This window comes from Macadamia integrifolia, unplaced genomic scaffold (genome assembly GCF_013358625.1).
Source record: "Macadamia integrifolia cultivar HAES 741 unplaced genomic scaffold, SCU_Mint_v3 scaffold577, whole genome shotgun sequence".
Taxonomy (NCBI): Eukaryota; Viridiplantae; Streptophyta; class Magnoliopsida; order Proteales; family Proteaceae; genus Macadamia; species Macadamia integrifolia.
Genome location: NW_024870491.1, coordinates 241,293 through 246,988, shown reverse-complemented (window position 1 = coordinate 246,988; position 5,696 = coordinate 241,293). Strand labels below are relative to the sequence as shown.

Below are 5,696 nucleotides of genomic sequence, written 5' to 3'. Positions count from 1 at the left end.
ATCAATATTCGCTAGCATATCTGATAGCTGGGTATCCTGCTAGCATTATTGTCCTTTTCCATTATTTAATTGTTGATTGATTTCTTAAATATGTGATAGTTAGGCAGATTTATATGTTTTTTCTTACTAAGCAATGTAGCTACTATTAGAATCGTTTCTAATTCAATTTTTATTGAACTATTTAATTAAATAAATTAAAATTAATTAGACAATAATTCAGTAAAACTTACTATTATGAATATAATAATTAAAATATAAAAATTTTGTAATGCCTATTTAATACTAATGATATGGCCGTGCTCAACATGCATTCTATTGCTATTTTTCAATTAATAAGAGACTTTTTTTGGGGGGGTAAATAATTAATAAGAGACTTGTTGACCCAAAAAATTTGTAAGAGATTTTATTATAGGGATTTATTTGAATGATACCTCTATAGGGGTATTTAGAACATGTAATCTTTTGATTCTTTGATTGCCCTTGTCTTATTTCTAAAAATATTTTTTGACTAAAGGTAAAGAAGGGTTTTCAAAATAATTTGAAAATAAATTAATTACTATCATATAATTCTTAATAGCTGAAGGGGTCGGTTAGGGCTCACTTCTATCATGTGTGGTCTAACTGGGAGGAACTACTTAATTAATCGTCTACAGAAGGGATCGAAATACTGGTACCAAGACTTGTTTTCTCTTTTGATGGATATTTGGGATCTGTGAGATATTTTTAAGTTTTGTATTATGGAGAAGAAACACATGAATTTGGTTTATTTTGTTGATCAGTTAGCTAGAGTAGCTAGAACTGATGCTATTGTGAATGGAGTATTTTCTGACTTTCTATTCTATATTTTTGAATAAAGTTTTCTTTTTAATTTAATTAAATTTATTTTAAAAAAAAATTCTCAATAGTGTGTATTGTCTCACACGCTCTTGAATAGACATGTGAAATGACAATATTTATCCTTATTGAAAGAATATGTGCTATACTAAGAGGATAAAAAAATAAAATTACAAATTATTGACACATTAAGAGACATCAATAAGAAAAATCCCATATTTATATATCGGTTTGGAAGTGAACCAGATATATCAAACTCGAACCATTTCACACCGACAATTCATTTGTAACTTCCCTAACAAGCTGAAACCGATTTTTTATCCTTTTATTTTAGAAAAAATAATCTTATTTACATAGACATGAGAAACTCTCAGTTTTAGAGTTATAGACCTCCAATAATCATGGAGTGGAAATATGCCATTCCATCTCTCGCTTCTGATCAGCTGTTGGAAATTTTCCTCCATCTTGATATATCCACCATCCTTGTACTGCTAATATATTTTTCATATTTCACAATCTACTTCAAATGCTTTAAATTAGACATTAGACCATTTGTGAGGAGGCTAAACATTTCCATTCTGAAGGTTGATGTTCCTGACTGGTCCTTTGAACCATTTCCTTGCATCCAATACCCACCACAACATTATTAATCTCAGAACTAGACCCAGAGCAATAGGTGCATAGTTGAAATTATCCCACTTGATGGGGTAGTAAGTTGGCAATAGAAACACTGAACAGCTATAACATATCCAAAGGAAGGCTACTAGGCAAATTAGCCTTCTACTTCTTCCCAAATAAAAAGGTCCAGGTTTGAAATTCTTCTCATCCATTACCAGCCTTGCAAAAATTGGCACTGCATAGCTACCAACCCACCCAACTGTACTTATAGAAAGGAAGGCAGTGAACACAACATTAACCTTCAAAAGGGGTAGTCCAATAACAATGGAGATGGCTCCACACAACCAAACTGCATTCTTTGGAACCTTGTACTTTGGGTGCAATTGTCTCCATATTGATGAAAAGGGAATTCCTGCATCTCTTGATAAAGCATACACCTATAACAAATCATGACAGATAAAATATAACTGTAAATATGTTTCTGAATAGGGATTGAAGATAACCTTATATAATAATATGATAATAAGAAAATGAGATAGCATTAGGAGGAGAAGCTGGTTTCTCTTACTACTCATAGCTGCACAAGCAGTGACTGAAAGGCCACAAAAGAAAAAGGATCCTCATATGATCAAGAGGAAAACTATAGTTCCTCCAGAGTGATGAACCTTCCCTGAAATGCATCATAGATAATTTGTGCTGGTACAAGTGCCCCAGCTGTGTCATTGGTCGGGTCGTATAAGTAGCTCAGATCCTACACAGATTAAAGTTTTTTCAGTCATTATATTATGCATTTCTCCTGGACATAACACTCAAAACAGTTATACTTTGTGTCAAGTGAAGTACCTGAACCCTGAAAGTAAGAGCCAAGTAGTAAGCCCCTCCAAACAATGTGATGACTCCTATACTTGAGAGAATTGCAAAAGGGCCAGTTATGTCCGCATCCTTTGTTTCCTCTGTTATATGTGCAGCAGTGTCATAGCCATAAAAACAATATTGACTGAGAAGAACTGATAGAATCACTGCATAGGGTGGGCTACTGATCCCAGTCAACTCTGGAGATGTCTCAAAATGAGTGAACACATAAGAAGCAGATTGAGTATGGCGCCACCAAGGGGAGCATTATAACTACAACCAGACCACCAATTACCGGCGGGTCTTTTGGTGAGAATAAAAAGAGCTGTAAATCATAGGAGAAATGCAGTACATGTGAGAAAGAACTTCCATTGGCAACATTCTCAGAAATTTGTGGAATGAAACAGAACTCACTGAAAAATACTGTAAACTATAGGTAGCATAATAAATAGTTTACAGATCAAAGCATACCAGCCACCATACTGAGATTATGTCAAGAAAGGCTACAACTTGTAATGCAAATATGTTGAGTACTGTCCATATGATGATTAGACCTATGTACAAGCATAGGAATACCCAGGGAGGTGCAAAGTATCCACCACCCTTGTTTGTACCAGTACATAGTAGAATGATAATTTGCAATGTCGGTGACCCTGAATAAGCCTAGCATCGGATCAGAAGATGATGAGTAACAAACCATGTAATACTTGAATGATGATTCAAGGGAAACAAGTTAGGAGGAAGCAGAAGTACCTGTGAACCTATTGCAGAAATAAGGCCTATTATTTCCAGCCAAGCACAGCACCAAGATGCAAATGGACCCATCTGGGGCCAGCCAAATGAGCAGCACAGAAGTTAAGTGAACCAGCTTCTGATGTCAATGCTAGAACAGTATCAGTTTGATTAATTTGTCAAATGAATATTTTTTAAGGAATATAAATGGGAATTAAATAGAAGGTAATGGAGTTCCTAAAAGTAAACAAAGCTACAAGATTTCCTTTATCAGAGAATATAGGGTTATCTAAAGGGACAAAAACTTCTCATAATGCAATAGGGATTGGTGCATAGTGGACATGGAACATTTGAGGGATCCAACTTCTACAATGCTCACAAGTACCTTGGTTTCAAATGTTTTCATAAAACAAGAGCTTTTAAATTTCATAGATGCAAAAGGAATTTGCTACTAGGCTTCTTATGGGTTATTCTGTGATCTAATCATAATGACAAAGAAACTAAAGAGAGAAATCTTCTGAACACTAGAAATTCCTTTCCCGCGGTCAATCATTTGTGCTACCATAACAAGAGATGAAACATAACTGGGAAAGAAGAACAGATCTCAGCCATGGCAATCCCAATGAACCAGGTGAAGAATGTAACCACCACCCATCCCCATATCATAGGCGCAGGGCCTGCGTCAAGAATACTTGAACCATACAAGGGGGTCCTAATGAAAACCGCCATGCTTGAGAATGTAATCCCGAATGTCTTCAACAGAGACTGCAGAAACCAAACAGAGATCAACTCTTAATCTCTCTGTATTCGAAACAGAGAATCAGATGACAGAAAACCCAAAGTCTTACACTATGAAAATCCTCAAACACTCTGTCTAAAGCAAATCAAAGAGGAACAAAGAGACGAAATAAAGATTTACTATACCATTTCTCTTCTGAGTTCTCGCTTGTAACCAAGCTCATTGAGACGCTTCTCTCCTGAATCAACTTCAAGAGGATGAACTCTCCTGTCTAGACTTTCCTCTCCCCTATCCATCAGGCGAGCCTGCAGAATCGAAGTGGTCAAAATACACCAGTGAGGGTCAACAGAAAGGCTTTATTTATCCTTTCAGATACTTAAGATGGTCTGAAGACTCTGAACAGAGGAAGTGTAACCTGAGGTGATGAATTAGTCATCTTATCTTCACAGGCAGACCAGAAGTGAAAATAGTAGTACTGTCTGGTTTTCTTCACCTCTCTTTTCAATCACTCTAGGTAGTCTTAATTCACCATTGAGAGAGACTAAGAGAGTGAGTTCTATATCATTGTAGATACTCCAGAAGGGGAAGAATATGTTAGAATTAATTATACAATCAACATGATGAATCATTAAACATGAAACCACAAACAAGAGATTCAAGAACACTCGTACATTTGACGAGAAATTCTCCATAGCCGCTCTCTTCTACTTCTGTTGATCTCGTTTGTTCCCTTCTGCCTACAATAGCAAAGGTTTGGGCTTTTCTACCATTATATAGACTGGGAATATGGACCCACTCTGAAATATAGAACAAATGATGTCTCCCTCATGATGAGCTCAGTTGTTTATTGGCCACACATAATAAAACAGGTTTCATATTTTAGAATGATTATACTAAAACCTCTACCCAGGAGACCACCTTTCATATAAGACTTTCTATCCATCCTAGTCCATCAGTGAACACACATCCACTAATCTACACCCATACAATAACTGGATGCTATCCTACACATGCAGTGCTTCTGTGTTCATATAAATTCAGTTGCATGATCGACAACTTCGGCACCGTTTGACAAAGTTCTTAAGAACGCGTTTCTGCGTTTTCCTGTTCCTAGAAACAGAGAAACGGGATAAAAAGCGTTTGAGATCTTGTTTTGTTCCACCAGTTTTAAGAAATGTAAATAGAAATTTATGTTACAAGAAATGGCTGTGATCTAGAAACAAGTGAAAGGCTACAAATTGTGGACTTGTGCCCAATAAAAAAACCCAAAAGTGAGAAACGTGACTCTTCTCAAGCTTAAAAGTAATAAAATTTTTTAAGCTCAAAAGTGAGGAACATGTTATTAAACAACAATATGTGCATAAATCGATCCAAGAAACAGGTTTATCAAACACACAAAAATCCATTTCTGAGAATAGAAACATGAAAATCCATTTCTACTGTTTCTATGTCAAACATTGTCAAACGGTACCTTCCTTTCCACCAATCACTGGTGGGTTTCTATTGGAGTTTTGGGATGACACCAAATCGATTGTCTTCGGTGGGCTTATAAAACGTTTCCCAATAGGATGAAAGGTCAATGGAATAGAATTTATAGAATTTCTCATATTGAAAAGTAAGACTTTTCTTACTGTATTTATTGATTCATTAAAATTTTTATACCAACATAGAATTTACAACTTCGATCTTTTGTCTTGTCATCATATATGCTGAATCAATCGAAACAAAATGCACCCCATAATAGATACCAAAAACCCAATCAAATTCATTCAAGAAGACGTTAAAGAAAGACAGTCATTGCCATACATAAAATGGTAAACGTGTAACTTTTGACTCACATTTGTTTATTTAGTTATGTTTGATAGCTATTACTACCTTCAGAAAAAAAAAATAATAATAATAGTAATAATAATCTTTACTT

The 5,696-nt window shown here is 35.3% G+C and overlaps 1 pseudogene; it reads right to left on the bottom strand.

The window, feature by feature from the left end:
• Nucleotides 1–1,396: 1,396 nt before the first annotated feature.
• On the bottom strand, nucleotides 1,397–2,785 carry LOC122069315 (annotated as a pseudogene).
• Nucleotides 2,786–5,696: the final 2,911 nt, after the last annotated feature.